Here is a 20,848-nt window from a genome sequence, read left to right on the forward strand (position 1 = left end):
GGGGGGGCGGTGTTCGGGCTCTGACCTGCATAAAGAGAAGGAGCCAGTTATGTGAAGAGTGCAGAGAGGGCTTTCTAGGCAGAGGCATGGGCTCTGAGGTGGGAATGAGCTTCGTTAGTTTGAGGAACAGAAGGAAGCCCAGAGGGGCAAGACAGGGTCTCTTGTGGCAGATTTACTGGGTCAAACTTCAGCGAGAACAAGCCTAGACCACCTGCTGTGCCAAGTTTGGGCAAGGGCCAGATAGAGCTTTTCTGGGTCATCTTAAGACAGCTCTGCTCAAGTGTTTTTGGCCTCGGGTCCAGAAATACTGGACACAGAGCAAACAGACCTTCTCAAATTTGAAGTCCTGAAGGGAGACCCTGAGTGAGGGGCAGCCATCCACTGGATGTCCCTCCTCCAGCATCAGCAGAACCTCTAGATGGTTTTCCAGGAAGGACCCCCACATCTGCCTGCTGAGTGCAGTGTGCATAGCCCACACTGATGGTCCTGGGAGAGAATTTGGTGGCTGGGGCACCTGCCTTCCCCAACCTAATAAAGGGACATCACTTCTGAGTAGTCTCTGGATGGTTACCATGTGCTCAGAATGACGGTGGCCCTCTCAGCTCAGTGCCAGTGCCCAGAACATGGTCCAGCCCAGGAACCCTGCCAACCCAGTGCCTGGACATGGGCACCCATCTCAGCCAGCAACCCATCTGGGGCACCCAAATTTCAGGCCCCCAAAGTCCAGCTCAGAGCTCAAAACCAAGGCTAAGTGGAGACCAGAGCTCTCGGTCTAGAGACCGAGGTCTAGGTCCCCATCGTGACGACTTTGCCTTAAGGAATCAGGAACGAACAAACATCAAGTTTGTTTATGCACCAGGAATACTTAAGAAAGCAAAAGTTACTGCCTGACTGTGAGAATGTAATAGAATAGAGCTCTATTACGGAGGATAAGAATAGCTTAAAACAGTGGTTTTCCAAATGGGCTGCATGTTGGAACTTCCGGAGTGGAGGCTGGGGTGGCTGGAAAATATTGGTGCTCTGTTTTACCCCCGGAGCTTTGTACTTAATCTATCTGGGCATGTGGAGTTTTCTATTTTATTTTTATTTTTTAATACTTATTTTTGAGAGAGAGAGAGAACGAGCATGAGCAGGGGAGGGGCAGAGAGAGAGAGGGAGACACAGAATCCGAAGCAGGCTCCAGGCTCTGAGCTGTCAGTGGGTTCAAGCTTGATGTGGGGCTCGAATTCACCAACTGGGAGATCATGACCTGAGCTGAAGTCGGACACTTAACCGACTGAGCCACCCAGGTGCCCCTGGGCATCTGGAGTTTTCAGAGCTCCCCAGATGAGCCTAACTGTTCAGCTGAGATTGAGAACCACCCCCTTCCAGGTGAGTCCACTTGCAAGTAGGGACCTTTGTTTCATAGTAAATAATGAGGTTCAAAGAGACGCTCCCATCTTTATCTTGAAAATGAAACGATCATCTATGAGCATACATTTGTTTTGTCTTATCTTTTCCAACTACGCGCTGGGATGAACAAAAAAGCAAGCTGTGTTGATTTTCAGCGGGAAGAGAACATAATTTCTTTCTGGTAAAATCACGAGAGCCCAATATGAAATCCTTCACTCTCCCAGCTGGATCGTAAAGTCTGACTTTCCCAGTAGGATCATAAAGTAGGTCCTTTTGGCAAAAAATATTTGAGTACGTCATCATCTTCTCAAGAGGTTCTCTTAATCCTTTGATATTCAAATCACTGGATGTGCCCTATAGCACATCATCCTTCTTGTTGATTTTTTCTTCTTCCATTGCTAACGGGTGTCCCTCCGCCCGGCTCCTGGGGCCCCAGGCTGGCATAGCACATCACTCCTCACATCCATTCCATGACGCTCTGTGGATTTTGCTAGATGTGCAATCTCACTTTGCAATCGTTTTTGCCTCTATTTGCATTGCATTGGATTGTCCCATGTTGACAAGAGCTGGCAATCAGAGAGAGGCTGCCAGACAAAGATGATGAATTGCGGGGTACGGAATGGGGGTGGGGGTGTGGGATGGGGCAGGGAGGGTGTTTTAGTTGAGCCTGGTTTTATAAGTGGTCAGGCCATGCATGCACATATTCCCGTGAAGGGGATTTGCTTGCTTGTCCCCGCAACCGAGCATGTGCGGGGATTTGGGTAATGAGTTCCTGAACTAACCTGGTCTGTCTGAGCACATACAGTATAGCTACTACGGCTCATGGCTTCTAATAAGAGGACCACAGGAGTGAATGAGTTTGGGAGAAACAAAGATCCTCTTTGATCGAAGTGTACAACCCGATTCACTCTCGTTCAGTGGATGTCTGTCGAGGTGCCTGGTTTGCATCAAGCTCTGTCCTGGCACTTGGGGTTTTATCAGCGAACTAGATAGACTAGGTTCTGGATCTCAAGGCTGTTATGCTCTAGTGGGGAGACACCTACAGTGAAGGAAGAATAAATACAAATGTTTCTGTACAAAGGAAAAGGTCCTTTTAAATAGTGATACGTGCCATGAAAATAATAAACGTGGATTTTATTATTTTGACTCGGGGACGGACAGGCATGAGATTGGGCGGACAGGGAAAGCCTCTCCGAGAAGGTGCCATGAGTGAGAAGATGAAGCCAACCACGGGGAGATTTGAGGGAAGAGCTTTCTAGGAAGAAGGCATCACATAAGCAAAGGCTCTGGGGCAGGATAATGTGTAGTGTGTTTCTGGAACCAGGAGAAGTGATACAGAGTGAGTAGGGGGAGAGAAGTTCCATGAAGAAGCTAGACTAAGCTTTAGGCAGCTGAGAGACGCAGTCTGCCTTATAGTTTTAAAAGATCTCTGGATGCCAGGGGTTCGCAGAGGAACAGGAATGGAGTGCACCTTCAGAGGAATCATCGAAAGCCACTGTGAACCCTTTGAAGAAGTAACTGGCGATTGGGGGTGGAAAGGCAAGCCAGCCAGAGTCCTCGCACATCCACTTGAAGAGAGATGCCCAATGGAGAGAGCATCCTGCCTTGGGACCAAGTACGGGAAATTTAGCCAGGACAAGGGACTCTGGGTCCCTTCTCTGCACCTAGTTGATAGGCCTGCTTCCTTCCTTCCTTCCCTCCTTCCTTCCTTTTAGAGAGAGAGAGAGAGAGAGAGAGAGAGAGACTGAGGGGGAGGGGCAGAGGGGGAGAGAGAGAGGGAGAGAGAGACAGAGAGAGAGAATCTTAAGTAGGCTCCATGTTCATGTGGAGCTGATGCAGGACTTAGTCCCACAACCCTGGGATCAGGACCTGAGCCTAAATCAGGAGTCAGACGCTCAACCAACCCAGCGCCCCTGGCTTGCTTTATTTCTGAAGAGCCTGGTGTTGTCGATCAGCCCATTGGGTGGGTTTGGGGTAAAATACTTTCCCTGGTCCTTAATTATTTGGCTAACTGCAGGTGCGACAGGAACACCAGCCTAGCCCAAACTCAGGTCCTAGCCAGTCCCGGAGCCCAGAGCTCTGCCCATCTTGACCGAGATGATTCCAGTCCACACCTGTCCTCTGCCTCTCCTTTGCATTTGCACCCAACTGCACAGGCACCGGAGTGAGATTCACCAATGAGGCATGTATTTGGGGTACAGCAAAACTGGGTACATAGAGGGAGAATGACACTGGAAATTATTTGATTTTTTGACTTTTACGAAAGAGCATTAAAATAGTATGGAAAAAATCAGAAGTGTGTTGATTTTCCTTGTTTGATAGCTTATTATTTTTTTTTTTTTAAGTTTACTTTCTTGAGAGGCAGAGACAGCGTGAGTAGGGGAGGGGGAGAGAGAGGGAGAAAGAGAGAGAGAGAGAGAGAGAGAGAGAGAGAGAGAGAGAGAGAGAGATTACCAAGTAGGCTCTGCACAGTGAGTGTGGAGCCTGACGCAGGGCTCGAACTCATGAAACCATGAGCTGAAATCAAGAGTGGGATGCTTAACTGACTGAGCCACCCAGGCACCCCAGTATTATTTTAAAGGTGGATTACTGTGAGGGTGGGGTGGTCACCATAATCACTTGTGTGCTTCTGAAAGTCCTCCTAATCCTACCTAGGCAGGCATTCACAGGAGTGAGAACTCAGCCCGTTTCCTTACCACAGAGGCAGCCATGGCTGGGCAGGGGCTCTGGGGAGAGGCCTGCAGCCCCTTCATTTCTGCTGCTTTTAGGTGATGGCATCTCTCCTCCAGAGGTGCCTGGGAAAGTTGCATGTACCTGTGAAAGGTCCATGAAGGTCCATGAAAGGTCCATGAAAGAGTCAACTGGACCTTTGTTTTAAAAAAAGCACACTCCCGGGCCCCTTACTGGAGGCACTAGTTGGATTCTGAGAACCTGTGCTTCTTATCAGGCACCTCAGATCCCAATGCACATCAGAGTCTGAGAGCCACGCTCTCTAGCCAAGTGGACACAAGGTCATCGTCACACGCACAAAGGCCATGGCCGAGGACAAGGAAGGTGGGGTCTGGAGTGTGGAGGGTTTAAGGACAGCGATTCCCCCTTACAAGATCTGAAGCTGGAAGAGGCTGGAAACGGAACAAGGTTGTCTGAGGTCTTCCAACATGTGGGCACCCCACAGCCCTGTCCCTGGCACACCCGTGCCTTGGACTTAGCTTTCACGTTCACCAGTGTCAGCGGACTTCGGCACCACTCCCAAACGCAGCCCTGCACATGACCACGGAGGCGCGCTGACATTTGAAGGAGATTCGGTGACCTATCCCTCGTGACCTGACCCCTCCGTTTGCTCTCTAACTTCTGCATGTCACATGTCAACGCCACAATCACAGCATCACGTGTGGAGGTGTGGCGTTCGAAAGGTTTTTATTTTGAGTGGACTTTATTTTTCAGATCAGTTTTAGGTTCACAGCAGAACTGAGCAGAAGGTACAGAGATGCCTCATATCCTTCCCGTATCCTCCGCACACACAGCCTCCCCCGCTATCAGTGTCCCTCGCCAGAGAGGTGCACCTGTGACCATCAACGAACCTACCTTGACACGTCATTATCACCCAAAGTCTATAGTTTACACGAGCGTTCACTCTTGGCGTCGCACATTCTATGGGTTGGACAAACGTGCAATGATGTGTATCCACCATCATGCAGAGTAGTTTCACTGCCCTGAAAATCCTCTGTGCTCCACCTGTTCGTCCCTCCATGTCCCCAGTCCTTGGCAACCACTGTGCTTGTTACGGTCTCCATAGTTCTGCCTTTTCCCAGCATGTCAGAGAGTTGGGATCACACAGTATGCAGCCTTTTCAGATGGGTTTCTTTCACTGAGTAATATGCACGTAAGGTTCCTCCGTGTCTTGTCGCAGCTTGAAGTTCATTTCTTTTTAGCACGGGTTAAAATCTCATTGCCTGGATCTAGCACAGGTTTATCTATCCATTCTCCTACCGAATGACGTCTTGGTTGTTTCCAGGTTTTTGGCCTTTATGAATAAAGCTGCTATAAATATACACTTGTGGGTTGTGTGTGGACATAAACACCAAGGGGTATCTGGGTAAATACCAAGGCGTGTAACTGCTGGATCATATGGTCACAGTAAATTCAGTTTGGAAGGAACTGCCAAACTGTTTCCTTTAAAAGGCTTATTTATTTATTTTGAGAGTGAGAGTGAGCAAGCATGAGTGGGGGAGAAGCAGAGAGAGAAGGAGAGAATCCCAAGCAGGCTCTGAGCTGTCAGTGCAGTTCCTAACATGGGGCTTGATCTTATGAACCTCGAGATCATGACCTGAGCTGAAATCAAGAGTCAGATGATTCACCGGCTGAGCCACCCAGGCGCCCCACTGTTTTGAATGAGTTTCTGTTCTCCACGTCCAGCAGTGAATGGGTTTCTGTGGCTCCACATCCTTGCCAGCATTTGGTATTGTCAGTGTTCTGGATGTGGACCATTCTAATAGGTCCACGGGTCCATAGGTCTAAGAGGTATTCTGTGGTTTTAATTTGCATTGCATGACGACATACGATGTGGAGCATCTTTTCATACATGTACTTGACATCTGTATATATTCTCTGAGGATGTATCTCCTCTGTTATCTGTTCTATTTTTTTAATCAGGTTGTTTGTTTTCTTATGGCTGAGCTTTAAGACTTTGTATATTTTGGCTCACAGCCCTTTATCAGATGTGTCTTTCGCAAATGTTTTCTCTAGCCTGTGGCTTGTCTTCTTATCTTCTTGACATTGTCTGTCCAAAAGTTTATTTTTTAAATGCTGATTTGGCACTTTCTTCATTAGAAAAAAAAAAAAATTAATCCAGTGGAGCGTTTTAAAAAGCTGCGTCTCTTAACTCTTGAGAGAGCTGGACTCAGATTTCTGCCGCTACAAACTTTGTAAATATGTTGCAAAATCAAACCCGCAGCACCAGAGCCTGTGTTTAAACTGTCTGTGCAGGAAGTCATACTTTTTGACATTTTGTGCCATTCTGACTCTGCTAAATGGAGGAAAGGGAGAGAGAACCTCCGCGGTCTGTTTCCCTGCTACCCTGGGCTGCTCATTTCAACCTCCACTGGTCAGCTCTGCCCAGCGCTAAACAGCTTTGCTCCCAAGCAAATCCAGCCCAGGCCCTGACATTTATATCCAGAATCTTTTACTCTCTTCTATTCATTAAGCATGGGAGGTTGCCATGGCAACCATTAACCGCACCTGACATCCAGGAATAGTTCTGGCATTTTGAGCAAACACCACACTGGGATTTCGTTCTGCAAGGTAACCTTGCAGCCTGCGCGGTTTCTCCCCGGCATCTGAGCTTTTCCTTCCAGGCCCTTTGCCTGGCTCAGAGGGGGAGAGAGAAGGCGGGTCTCTCCTTCTCGATTCCCCATTCCCCTGCCCACTCGCCCACTAGGATCTCCTCGGGACCTGCAGTATGATGGAGGTGTGGTGGGGTGTCTCTGGACAGGACGTGTGAGGGCCGCAGCGCGCGCACGTGTGTGTGTGTGTGTGTGTGTGTGTGTGTGTGTGTGAGAGAGAGAGAGAGAGAGAGAGAGAGACAGAGAGAGAGATGGGGTTGGCAGAGGCGGATGCCAACGTATTCCAGAAAAGCAGAGAATGGAAAGGGGTGTGCACATGACTGTATACACGTGTGCTGGCGGGGGTGTGAGCTTCTGTGCGTGGTGCACGCACGCCTGGGTTGCACCTGAACCAGAACCACGGGCTGCGTGTGGAACCCACGGGACCTTCTCTCCCCTCTGCCATCCCGCCTTGTCCTTCTCACATCCTCTCCCTCTTGCTATGCTCTAGATCAGCCATTCTCAAACTTGAATACGCGTGTGACTAGCCTGGGCACCCCTGAAAACGCAGGCCCTGAACACGCAGGTCTGGGGGAGACCCTGAGATTCTGCCTGCTTCTGGGATTTCTAACCAGTTCCTGGGTGCTGCTCATGCCCCTGGTCCATGAACCACACTTTGAGTAGCCAGGCCTGGCTGACCCCAGAAGCACCCCACCCCCACCCCAGAAACTGAAATAGCACTGGTGCCTGGACCCTACCACAGAGATTCTATCAGAACCTGTGGATATGGGCCCCGTCTTTTTATTTAACTTGTTTTTTAAATTTTTTATTTACTTTTGAGAGACAGAGAGAGAGACAGAGCACGAGCAGGGGAGGGGCAGAGGGAGGGAGACACAGAAGCCGAAGCGGGCTCCAGGCTCTGAGCTGTCAGCACAGAGCCTGACACGGGGCTCGAACTCACATTCGTGAGATCATGACCTGAGCCGAAGTCGGACGCTTAATCGACGGAGCCACCCAGGAGCCCCGGCCCCGGTCTTTTTTAGAGGCTCCGCCAGGTTATTCTAAGGTGCAGCCACAGCCCTGGGTCTCTGCTCTCCTTACTGTTCCTCTAACACAATTTTCTGTCTGTGAGACCTTTGCTGTGGCTGGCCTGTCTGCCCGAGCACTCTGTCCTGGGCCTTCGGGGAGCTGGCTCGTTCTTAACACTCAGGTCTCCGCCTGCCTTAACCGCTTCCAGTCACTTCCTTCGTAGAGCTTATGATTCTGTGTGAGTGTGCTAATTATTTCTAGTTATTGCCTTGTTTGCTTTCTGACTCCTTCACCGGAATACAAGTGCCTGTGTGTCTCAAACGTCTCACACGAGACCTCATGCGAAGTAGGTAATGTGTGAGTATTTATCAGATGTCTGTCCATTGTGTGTTGCATGGGAGGGAACCTCAGACAAGGTGGCTTCTCATGGGATAATGAGCAAAGTTGTTAACCTGGCCTGTGTGGTCCTGTGTGATCTGGCCCTTGCTAACCCATACTCCTCTTGGCTCCAGTACGTACTAGCTGTTTATCCTCAGGCAAGTCACTTGACTTCTCTGAGCTTTAGTTTCCTTAGCTTAAAATGGGTATAATGATGGTACCCTCGGAGGGCTGCTACAAGTGTTAAAGGGACAGTGTTAAGAGCCAAAAATCTTGGAAACATCTTCTGGTGGTTTTATGGGTTGGATTCACTATATAGGTGACCAGGAAAGAGGTCCATATGGACCTCAATATGGACCTCAATTCAACTTATGAATTGAAGTTGCAGTTCAATATGGAAGCCCTCATCTCATTTTTGTAAGCAAAAAATATGTGCAAATGGATTATAAGGCAGTTAATGTGAATGGTGGCCCCAGGAGTTGAGCAGTGCACTGCCTGAGCAGCTGTACATAGGTTCTTTTGTGGATTGAAGCTAGATAGGTAGATATTGATTTAGATTTCAAATAGTCATGGATACAGATCTGCACATAGATATGTCTCAGTAGGCACAGGAAAAGATTAATAAAGTTACTTTCAACAGTGGTTACCTCTGTGGGGTGGGGAGGGCATAGCATTTGAGTGGCAGAATTGGGAAGGCAACTTTTGCCTCTTACTCTCTATTTTTTAAAGTGGATTATGAGTGGGTTTTGCTCTCTTTGACTCTGTTTTCCTATATTTCTCAAATTTAAAACCTGAAAATTTTAAAGTTTAAAACTAAAAGCAGAGATAACGTATAAGGAAATGTCTAGCTGATCACTGTCTGGTGTGGGGTTGCGTGTTCAGGAAACAGGGCAACTAGAGGGGAACGAGAGGCCGTCGAGAGTCTGCATGATGGGGGCGGGGGGTGCAGGTAGGTTGGAGGCTAGAAGAAACCCTCAGCATGAAGCTTACAGCTTGTCTTGGCACTTTCTGGCCGTACCCAGGGGTGCCCCAGGGTTCCTTGGAAGTGCTAACGAGCTCACAGAGCTGTCCTCGGGTGCTGGCTGGGCCGTGTTTCTCTGGGGCATCTGGAGGTGGTGTCTCCTCTGTCTCACCTAACTACACAATGATGCTGATGTGAGGATCTCAATCCAAGTAGGTCAGTGGGAGTCACCAGGAGGGAATGGCGGCGGCTCCACGTGAGTTCCGGGCTGTTTTGCTCTCCTACTCGTGCTTTTCTAGCTTCTAGTGCAGGTTCTGCCATGGTGCTAGCTGTGTAACCTTGGCAAGTGATGTCTCAGTTTCCTCATCTGGGAAATGGGCATAATCATAGTACTTAACTCTCAGGGTTGTTGTGAGGATCGAATGAGATCAACTAGATGAGGCAGATAGCATGCTGAAATACTCATTTTTAAAATTAAAGAAAATTTTCCAATGTTTATTTTTGAGAGAGAGAGAGCACACATGAGAGAGTGGGGGAGGGGCAGATAGAGAGGGAGACACAGAATCTGAAGCAGGCTCCAGGCTCTGAGCTGTCGGCACATAGCCTGACACGGGGTCCACAAACCGCAAGATCATGACCTGAGCCAAAGTCTGATGCTTAACTGACTGAGCTGCCCAGTTTTTAAATTTTTAAAAAATTTATTTATTTAAGTAACCCCTATATGCAATAGCGGGGCTCGAACTCATGACCCTGTGATCAAGAGTCACACGTTCTTCCAACTGAGCCAGCCAAGTGCCCCTTTGTGAAATACTCATTAACTCCCAGCTAGGATTAGTCTAAATATCATTTCCAAGGGCTACCATCCCTAATTCGAAATTCGGAATTCCAAACAGCTCTGAGCAAATAAACGCACCTTATGATTTATTTGGGAGCAAAACTATGAGATCGTCACGTGGACTCAGCTGGGGGCAGAAGCTGACCTGAGCTGACTTGGGAAAGCATTCGTGGTCTTCGTTGGTCTCACTTGGTGCAATATTCCCGAGTTCTGCTGCAGAGCGACGGATGCATCTATCTGATGGCGGGAGGCTGTTACAGAGGTATCCAGCCATCTATAGTAGATGTCCCCAAGCACCTTTCTAAAATCCTACCGTTCTGATTCCTGGAATGTTCTGAGGAAGAGACTAGAGGTACAGCTACGGCAGACCACACACTCTTCATTTGTATGCCTTTCTCCATATATTTATATCACATGTTTTGGCATTTGTCTTCTATTGCTCTTTAAATCAACTCACTTTTTTTTTTTTTTTTAACTGAGATGTATTTTAAAAGGAAACTTTATAACCCAACTGTAAATGGAAAGCTAGTACCGCTGGCCATAAATAGAAGGGCATTGCAAAAGATACATACAATGGAAACAAAGTGATGTTATTAAATCCAAGCTGGATACTGTGAATTGAAAAGCAAATACCTTTCTCCTCATGGGGTGAGATGTTATTTAGTGCCCTCTCTGGGTACCAGGCATCTGCCTTGGGAGCATGGGTGTCCCCTGCTGGTGGGCTGTCGGGTAGCCCCCTGGGGGAATGAAGGGACCAGGTGACCCCCTTCTATCTGGGGTGGGCAGCACTCACATTCCATGCCCACAGGCATGTGACATCAACGGTCATACTTCATGTGATGAGAGCAGCCTGAATTTGCTCAGTGCCACCCTGCCCCCATCTGCAACCAGAAATTTCCTTCTGATCCACCAGGCCCTTGGGCCTGTGTTGCTGAGACTGCCCCGAGGGAGGCATAATTTAATTTAACTAGAGGACTTCGAGCCTATAAGCTGGTTTGGCCAGGAGCTAGACTCTAGGCAGGAAGATGTTTGTTCATTAATTTGTCCAAAAAAAAAAAAAAAAAAAAAGATCTACAGAGTGCCTACTATGTGCTAAGCACCATGCTTGGTTCCATGGGTGCAGAAGAACGTTAGATGAATGAAATCCCTGCCCTTCTGGACGTGGGGGAGAAGGAGCAAGCTCATTACTGAGTAGGAAACATGCTATGAAGGCAATAAGTAAGGTGCCATGACCGCCAATCACAGTGGGATGGACGGGAAGCCTCTAGAAGGGTTGTCTGAGCTGAGGCAGGATGCTGAACGTGAGTCAGCCACGCTGAGAACAAGGGGGAGAGCATTCTGGAGGGCTGGCCGACATGTGCAAAGGCCCAGAGGCTAGAATCCTCAAGGGTGGTGTTCTCAAACTTCAGGGGGTGCAGCACCCCCAGGAGCACTTGCTAAAATACAGATTCCTCAGAGATTCTGAGCTGGGAGGTCTGGAGCGGCGCCCAAAATTCTGCATCAGCACCCAGGAGATGCTCAGGGTCTTTCTATTCTGCATGCCCCGCCCCCCTGCACATGTGATGCTTCTCAAGAGAAGCTCCTTTCCTTACGGCCATGGATGCCATCTCCAAACACAGATCCCCCAGCCCAGGTTGTTGGGGGTGTGCGTTCTCTCTAGGCTTCCAGACCCGCCAACACTGCACACGCCAAAACCAGGCTGTGGTCTCTCCAGACCTCACTTTGCCAGAACCACTCATCGGCCTGCACAGAAATGGGAGCCTCGTTCTCTCCAGTGCTGTGACTCCAGGGTCTCGTCCATCTTCGGGAGCAGTGACTTCTCCACATTCTGCTGTGGTCCCTGGAAGAGGCCGAGGAGCACACACAAGCCCTGTCCTCTACCCATCTCGCCTCCCACTGTCCGATTCCTGCACGATGCAACGGCCTTGAAGAGAGCCAGAGGGCTCTCATCTCTTCTCTCATCTGCTGGGATGGCTTGGTAGTTAAGAGCACAGGTTCAGGACTAGCCAACCCCAAGTTCGAACCTGCCTGCCCCTTCTTGCTGGTGCAACCTCGTTCAAATTTCTCCATGTCTATGCTTCAGTTTTCTCAGCTGGAAAGCCAGGGAGGCCAAGCAAATGAGATGCTATAAATACAGCATTTGGCATGTGTCTGGGACCCAGGCTACGTGGACGACGGTCATGATGATGGTCACTATGCAGTGTGGTGGGTCACTCGGGGGAGCCCTTCATTCACAGGAGTCCCCTTTCTTCCCATCTGGGAAGCTGGCCCCCCTTGTGAGGTGTGTGTCCCAGGGCTGTAGGAGGCCTTTGTCTTGTTATGTGTTTGCCTGTGCGTTTTGCCCCATGTCTCACGGGAGAGGGCACTGCAGCTCAGGGAAATGAAGGACGTGATCTGAGGAAGACCCAGCCAAGTAGCCGAGTTGGAATCTGAACCCAGACCTGTTTGTTTTCACTCCCCAAGTCGCCGCCATAATAGGACTGTGGGAGACACCAGACAAACTGGGCAGACCTGTCACTCATTCCAGGAGCCAAGGGCAGACAAGGCACACACAGCCTGGGTCAAGCTGGGGGGCTTCCGGGGGTGGGGTGGAATCTTAGGGCGTCTCAGCTGGGCTGCTGGGAGGCCATCTGGAAAGGCGCCCAGAGCAGAATGAAGCCACAGACGGATCGATCCGTCGTCGCCCCAGTGAGCAACATGGCCACCCGCACCATGCTGGCTCTGTGGGGATGTCAGGAAACAGGCCAGGACCTTCCCGCGGGAGCTTTGTCTCATTGGGGAGAGAGCACACAGACTCACAAAGAGGGAATCCATTTGGAGTGGGCAGTGAGTACTCAGAGTTCAGAGGAGCTTCTGGAGTGCTGGGCATCAGGCGGGGCTGAAGGGAAGTCTGAGCCTGGTCCCCAGCCAAGTCACTGACGCGGAAGGCGTGGGGCGGTCGAGTTTCAGGAGCTGGCGTAGCCAGGGCGGCATCCCCAGGCGGGGGTTCCTGCCAGGGATTGGAAAGGACGGCTGTGCCTGGCCTTGGAGCCCCGCAGGATGGGTAAGGTCCAAAGGGTTCCTGAGACCCTCCAGGTGGTCTTGGGACCTTGGGATCACTTACACTCTCTGAAACTCAGTTTCCTCCTCCGTAAAAGAGGGATCATAACAGTACAAGACCCCCGATGAGACAACACCTGTGCAGCTGTTAGCAGGCAGGCACAGAGTACACGTTCAATACGTGCTCTCAATTAACACCTGATGCTGGGGATACGGAGGGTGGTGGCCAGAGTTGGGGGAAATGAAGTGACAGGTGTGTTCTCACAGCTGAAGAAATACACCCCAGAAGTCCAAATGCCCCTTCCTTGGATTTGGAGAAGACCTTTCTCCCAGAATGTCTGGGCAAGGCGCAGAGGTGGATAAATCTTGGCCAAAGACACAAGGCAAAGGAGCTGTATGACAATGTGGCCTGGTCCCCTGTAAGCGGTCAGTGAATACTTGTTGAGTTAAGAGAACTCCAAAAATAATTCTGCGGGGCGTCGAAACGGGGCTGGGGCTGCTGAGTTGCGGAAAGTGCCAGCATGAGCCATCTCCTTCGAGCCTCAGGTGGGCTGGCCACTCCCTTGTTCCGGGAGCTTCCCTAAGATCCTCGGCAGAGAATAAAAATAGCCGCACGAATCTGCAGCTTCCTTAGGCGGTGACCGAGGGGCTCAGGTGGTGACCAAGGGGCTCACAGCCTTGCACGCTTGGGGACTGTGGCTCCTCAAACACCATCATGCTCAAAGCCCACGCCTCCTGTTTTCTACCCACTATCATTCCTGATTGTGCAGCAGGGGGGCTCCCGGATGGCATGGACTTGGACAGGGGTTGGTGGTGGGAGGAGGAGGTGGAAGAGGAGGAGGGAGGGAGCAAGGGAGAGGAGGATCATGGGGGAGGAGGAGGAGGGGGCAGGAAGAGGAGGGAGAGGGGGAAGAGGGGACAGGAGAAGGGGGAGGAGGAGAAGGTGGAGGAGGGGGAGGAGGAGGGAGGAGAAGGTGGGGGCAGGAGGAGGAGGGGGCAGAGGGAGGAGGGGGAGGAAGAGGGGGGCAGGAGGAGGGAGGAAGAGGAGCAGTGGGGAGGAGGAGGAGGAACAGGAGGAGGGGGAGGAGGAGGAGGGGACAGCAGGGGGAGGAGGAGGAGGAACAGGAGGAGGGGAGGGGGAGGAGGGGGAGGAGGAGAGGGGAGGAGGAGCAGGGGGGAGGAGGAGGTGGGGGCAGGAGGGGGAGGGGGCAGAAGGAGGGGGAGGAGGTGGAGGGAGGGGAGGAAGAGGGGGCAGAAAGAGGGAGGAAGAGCAGGGGGGAGGAGGAGGAACACGAGGAGGGGGAGGAGGAGGAGGGGGAGGAGGAGGGAGAGGCACAGGCAGCCGTGAGAGTCCTCAGAGAATTTGCCAGGTTTCAGAATGAAGCTGCCACATGGCTGTAGGGGAGTCGGTGGGAACACAGGGACATATATATCTGTGCGTGAGGGCTGTGGCACCCACACATGCAGAGCATTGTGCTGGCTAATAAACCCTGGGGAAAAGAACCAGGCTCCGACCAAAGCAGATCCTGTTGTCCAGACTGGGCCACGAGGGCAAGGCTTCCTATGTTCTCCGCATCACCGTGGTGCGTTGCGGCAGAAGGGCAAAGCCCCTCGCTCAGGCGGCGGGCTCCGGGTCAGCCTCGGCTGCCGGGCTGCCCTGTGGGCGGAGGGGCTCTCGGCACCCTGCAGCGGGCCGCTCTGTGCGCCTGGGCCCAGGGCTGTCTTACAGGGTCCCGTGCTTAGAAGAGTCCTGTGCTTGACCGAATGCTCTGCCCCACTGTCTTGAAAGCCTTCGTGTTTCCTGACCGGGGAGCTCCCCATTTTCAGCTAGCACAGGACCCCACAAATCATGCTGCCCATCCTGCAGCCCACACAAGGCCACCAGAGAGGAGCTCTGTTTGGGGGCCGTGTACACATCCTAGATCTATCTTTTGGGCCAATTTCGTCTTTTCACTGAACTCAAAAAGGGTAGAAAAGTTGAGGTCTTAAACACAGAAAAGTGCTAAGAAAAGGAACCTCTCAACATAGGGATTGGGGCGCCTGGGTGGCTCAGTCAGTTAAGCAACTGACTTCGGCTCAGGTCATCATCTCATGGTTCATGGGTTCGAGCCCTGTGTTCGGCTCTGCACTGACAGCTCAAAGTGTGCTTGGGATTCTCTCTCCCTCTCTCTGTCCCTCCCCGACTGTGCTTTCTCTCTCTCTCTCTCAGAATAAATAAATAAACTTAAAAAACAACCACATAGGGATTATGAGCCTTGACTCTGGAGCCAGAGTGCCTGGGTTTAAATTCTGGCCCTGCTGCTCAAGCTGTATAACCTCGGGCAAGTTGCTCTAGCTCTCTGAGTCTGACTTTCCTCATCTGTAAATCAGAGATAATAGATTCATCTCAGAGGGTTTTTGTAAGAAATAATGATTGTACATATGTAAAGTTCTTAGAATTGTGAAAGTTTCAGCTACTATTATTTTTTTAAAAAAGACAAATTGTTATACACGCTGTGATTACTATTTATTCAGTGCCTACTGGGTGAGAAACATAGTTTCATTTAATCCTTACAAGAATACCGTGAGATACATACTGTTGTTTTCATCCACGTTGTTATAGATGAGAAAACTGAAGCACAGAGAGGGTAAGTGACTTGTGCAAGGAAGCACGGCTAAGAAGGGGCCTTGAACACAGGTGGCCTAGCTCTGGACCTGGACATTATATTCCTCTTTGCTATGCAACTCACCAAAATTGGGGAGGGACGTAGATTGTTTTGATGGGGAGGGAGGCGCCACTGAACTAAATTATGGGCAGGTCGATTAGAGAGGATTATGGAGGAGCCAAGTGGAGATGCCCAGTGGGCTGTTTCCGACCCACAGCCTCGGAACAGGAGGCCATGGTTTATAGTCTAAACCACTTTTCCCCACTGTCTGATGCGGTCCAGCCCCAGCCACCAATGTTTAGTTCTGTCTTCCTTCTTGTTGGCTGGGATTTCATACTTAGAGCAAGTTGGTGAAGGCGGGCTCTAACAGTTTTCCAAATCAACTCCTAAACGGGTCAGGTCCAGACACAGACGGGGCAACCGATCACGCTGGGAACACGCATCTGAGGACAATAGGCCTGGCCTGGAAAAGCTTCTCCTGCTTCCTTGTGCCCAACCTCCCGCCTCATTGCTTTTTATCACATACTTAAAAAGGTCTTAAGATGCACCAGGTATTTTTAAATAGCACTTTACAGATACTAACTCACAGTAACCCCATGGGATACTGACTTCCCATTTTACAGATGGGAAAGTCGAGGCACAGGGAGGTCAAGTAATGTGCCTTGTACCTGTCTGTAGAGCTTTTGCTCTTAAGTTTTGCCCCATACTGTGGCTGAGAGAGGCAACCCAAGTGTGCTGTGGTTGGCTGCCTCCTCCTGACACAGAAAAGGGAAACAGCCTGAGAATGCTCTGAGGGTTTCGGTCCCCTGTGTCCATGCTGGAGAGCTGTCCAGGAAGCAGGAGCCTGTAGAATCCTCGATATTCGTCCCTTATTCGTCAGACATCACCTAGAGGGTGTCCAGGAAGAGCGTCTACCTCTGTTTGAGCTCAAGCTCCCTCAGGAGAGTCGCTCCAATGAGCTGATCTGTGCACACTGACTGAGCACCTCACAGCAGGATGTGGGGAGTCCAGAAAGCCCCCCACTTTTTGAACCCTCCTCCTTGAGGAGGAGAATCCAAGGTGAAATTCCAGGATATGGACACCGGGGCCAGACTGCCCAGGTTCAAATCCCTGCAGCAACACCTACTAGCTGTGTGACCTTGGGAAAGTCACCTAACCTCTCTGTACCTCAGTCTCCCCACGTGTAAAATGGGGATAACAACCACCCTATCGCATAGGAATGTTGCGAGGATTAAACGAGTTCATCTGTGGTAAGTGATGACAACAGTGGCGGGCACGTAGGAGACACGTTCTAAGCGACAACTATTTTCATTGTTGGGGATTTCCTGTCTCAGATCGACTATCTGATACCTTTCCCTTGCCCTCAGATGTTCAATTTGTCAGCAGATTCCGTCAATCTCCAAAGCGTGTCACCGTGTGGAACACTTCCCCTGCATGCTGGTCCAAGCTACCAGCACCTCCTGCCTGGATGGCTCCAGTAACCTACATGTTCTCCCTGCTCCACTTTTCCTCATGCCTGGCCCACAGTGATGTTTTACAGAGAAAACCACTTCGCATGACTCCCTCGCTTCCCATCAGATTTAGGACCACCTCTGAAGTTCCCACCAGGCTCAATGGTCCCTCCATCATCCGATTCCCTTCTGTCTCCTAGCCCTCATCTCCTACCATGCTACCCCCTTGGTGTTCCAGTCACACCAGCTGCAAACACACGGAGCTCTTCACTGCCCCAGGGCCTTAGCACATGCTGTTCCATCCACTTGGAATACGTATCTGTATTCTCACATGCCTGGCTTCATCTTCCACTCGGGTCTCAGTTCAGATGCCCTCCCCATCAACCATGGTAGGACATGATCTGATTTCCTCTTGAAGATCTGCTCCCGTCTTTGGGGAGAAATCATTACTTACACAGCGTGCTCTTGCAATGTTTCTACCAAGTCCCACCAGGCACTAGGCACCCCTGTGTGGAAGCACGTGAACTAGAATTCATCTGCTCACTCAACAGGCATTGTGCTAGGAAGTGTGTGCAAAACCAAGGCAAACGAATAATGTGCCGGCTCACCAGGAGATCAAAGCCCGAGCTAGAAGCTTATCTGGTGGTTTTCTCAGGCTGAAAACATGCCGTGGCCCAGAACTTTCCGTGAAGAGTGAAACTGCTCTAACAGGTGTCAGGAGGCCTAGGTTTGAATCCCAGCTCTGATGCTTGTTGTGATGACCTTGGGCAAGTTACTTAACCTTTCTGAGCCTCTCCTACCTGATGATGCTGCTGTTGGGAGAAAAAGACATAAAATACAGAAAAGCAGCTAGCACATTAGGCACTAAATACTTGTTTGTTGTCTTCTTTTTCTACCCTACATACTCATTAGTCCTTTTTTCTTCGTTCAAATGCCTTAACTTTGTGCACTTTGCTGAGATATAGAGCAGTGGTTAAGCATTTGTACTAGAGCCTGACTGCACTGCTTTCTCAGCTGTGTGACCTCAGGCAGGTTGCTCGACATCTCTGTGCCTTAGCTGCCACATCTGCAAAGTGAGAATAATAATTCACAGAGCTGTTATGAAGGATGAGCTAATTCAGAAAAGGTGGGTTGGCCGGTGGCACCTAGTCAATGCTTTAAAAACCATTAGCTGTAGGGGCGCCTGGGTGGCTCAGTCGGTTGAGCGGCCGACTTCGGCTCAGGTCATGATATCCTGGTTCATGAGTTCAAGCCCCACCTCGGGCTCTGTGCTGACAGCTCGGAGCCTGGAGCCTGCTTCCGATTCTGTGTCTCCCTCCCTCTCTGCCCCTCTCCCACTTATACTCTGTCTCTCTCTCGCTCTCAAAAGTAAATAAAACATTAAAAAAAACCCAAAACGATTAGCTTTCACCACTGATAATATTAAGCAGTGGGCTCAGGCACAGACAAGGACAGCCTGCAGAGAGGACGGATGGAATGGAAAAACACAAGGCCACAGCCTCGAGGTTGTAGAGATGGCACAGGCACCCCAGAACGCAAGAGGGAAATGCGTGCTCGGTCTGTGCCCTGGCCAGCTGCAGGCACCAGAAGGGCGGATTGCTTCCAGAACAGCCACACTCAGACGCAGAACGCACTGCACTTCTGTCTACGGTGGCTACATGGGGAGTGCTTTGGGGTGACCCAGCATCTCCCCCCCACCGGGTGCACTGGCCTTCCTCCTGGATCCCTGGCTCATCTGTTCGTTCATGTGAGCTTTCCCGAGGGTCCACAGAGACAAAGCCTCTGTCCCATGCCCAGGAAGTTTCAGGTGCAAACAAGAGTCGGGGTTGGGGGGCAAGTGAAGAGTTCAGGGCGGAGAGGAGGCAGACGCATCGTCAAGCTCATCCCCCTCCTCACATGCAGATGAGGAGACGCTAAACGGACACCCTTGTGCTGCAGGCCCAGGGCTGCTGGAGGCGTCCGGCCTCCGCAACCCACCCCCTGTTTTCGGAGATGCCACCGCCAGCCCCAAGACGCGGAGCCATGCCTCAGAAACACGAAGGACACAAGGATGTTCCCCCCACCACCCGGGGATGAGAGCCCTTCCCTGTCACACACCAGGCAGGATTCCTTCCCTGGCTGTGTGTTCCCCACGAACATTTTGTCGCAGGTGGGGGGCCTCTGGTTCTCTCAAGGGGTGCATGGAATGGAAAGGTGACCCTTCCCTGTTCACTGGGTGCCGTGATGGGGGGAGCACGCGGGTGCAGGTTACAGCAGAGTCTAGGAGTGCAGTGTGTGACTTAGGAGTTGTCGTCGCTTGTGTTGCTGGTACACACACTCCTGGAGCTGTGTGTGCCAGAGGCTTCCGGGCTGGGCTCTTGGGAACAATCCCCGAGGGGTGGCGGAGGGAGAGGGAGAGCGGAACGGCCGCGCAGCTGTTATGTGGACTCAGCACTTCCACGGGGACTGTGGAGTGAGAAGGCATTTTATTAAATTATTTACTTATTTATTATTTTCTCAAAAAAAAATTTTTTTTTGACATACAGAGCACCGGTGGGGAGGGGCAGAGAGAGAGCGAGGAAAGAGGGTCTGAAGCGGGTGTGGCCCTGACAGCAGCTAGCCCGACGTGGGGCTCGAAACTCAAGAATCGTTAGATGGTGACCTGAGCCCGAGGCACCCCGAGAAGGCGTTTTTGAGTGTCCCGAATGAAGGCAAGGAGGGAAGGCCTCCGCATCCCCACCTCGACCAGCTGCTGGATGTGGGATGCGCGTGTGACCTTGGCCAGGGCAGCTCCCTTATGCGAAGGGCAATTCTGGGATAGGGGCTCAGCTGTGAACAGGCTGGGCCAGCAGGTGCAATCCCAGCAGTGGGAGGAGGAGGGCTGAAGGGGAGCTTGTGCACCTGCTGCAAAGGTCAAACAGACGGGGGTGCGAGTCCTGGCTCTGTCGCTTTCTAGCCCAGAGATCTTGGCTAAGTCAACCTCTGGGAGCCTCATTTCCCCCACCTGTAAAAGGGGGAAGCAGCCAGGATGGGCTTCCTAGGGCTGGGATGAGGGCTGACGGAGGGCTGCAGGTGGAGTGTAGCCTAGAGCTTGGCAGTGTTAGGAGAGGTCATTATTATGCCCGGAAACAGCACATGGAACTGGGGGATTGGTGTGTGGTGGGGGGTGGGGGTGGGCAGTAGTTAGGGGTGGGAAAGATGGTTTCCTGGGAAAGCGTCTCACAGTTGGGGACGGCTGAATTTTGAAGAAACTGGCCATTCAGGGAAAGGTGTGGGGTGGGGGAGGTGAAACACGGACAGAGGAAGAGTTAATAACCCAGTGGTGGGAAAGAGCCCGCAGATGGCCAGGCGGTCCCTGTCCTTTGGGGTCAGCACCTGCCTCCCTTTACCCCACACCCCTGCTACACGGGAAACCAGAGTTTAGTACCTTTCTGCTTCTGAAACTTCCATTCAGCCTTTTCACCTTGCTCAGCATGGTGAGCTTCACCAGCTGGAAGGGAAAAAGCGAAAAGCCCAGAAGGAAGAATAGGAGCCCCGAGCTTCCATGGGGCTAAATACAAGCCCCAGTCAAATGCAAAGAAACCTAAAAGGCAGTGAGCACGGTGACTCCAAGAAAAGCCCACTGGAGGGATAATCCCCTCAATGGCCGTGGCACGGCTGGGTGAATGACACCAGGTAGGCACCAAAGAAAATTCACTGGGTTGGTTCCATCAAAAGGCTCCACGCCGGGGCACCTGGGTGGCGCAGTCGGTTAAGCGTCTGACTTCAGCCAGGTCACGATCTCGCGGTCCGTGAGTTCGAGCCCCGCGTCAGGCTCT

General features: G+C 51.3%; 1 protein-coding gene across 2 annotated transcripts in view; it reads right to left on the reverse strand.

Moving 5' to 3' along the window:
• Window positions 1-20,848, reverse strand: part of CACNG3 (calcium voltage-gated channel auxiliary subunit gamma 3) — an 85,750-nt gene that overhangs the window by 17,590 nt on the left and 47,312 nt on the right. The window lies entirely within an intron of this gene.

The sequence above is a fragment of the Herpailurus yagouaroundi genome, unplaced genomic scaffold, assembly GCF_014898765.1.
Source record: "Herpailurus yagouaroundi ecotype Mexico unplaced genomic scaffold, PumYag 222, whole genome shotgun sequence".
Classification (NCBI taxonomy): domain Eukaryota; kingdom Metazoa; phylum Chordata; class Mammalia; order Carnivora; family Felidae; genus Herpailurus; species Herpailurus yagouaroundi.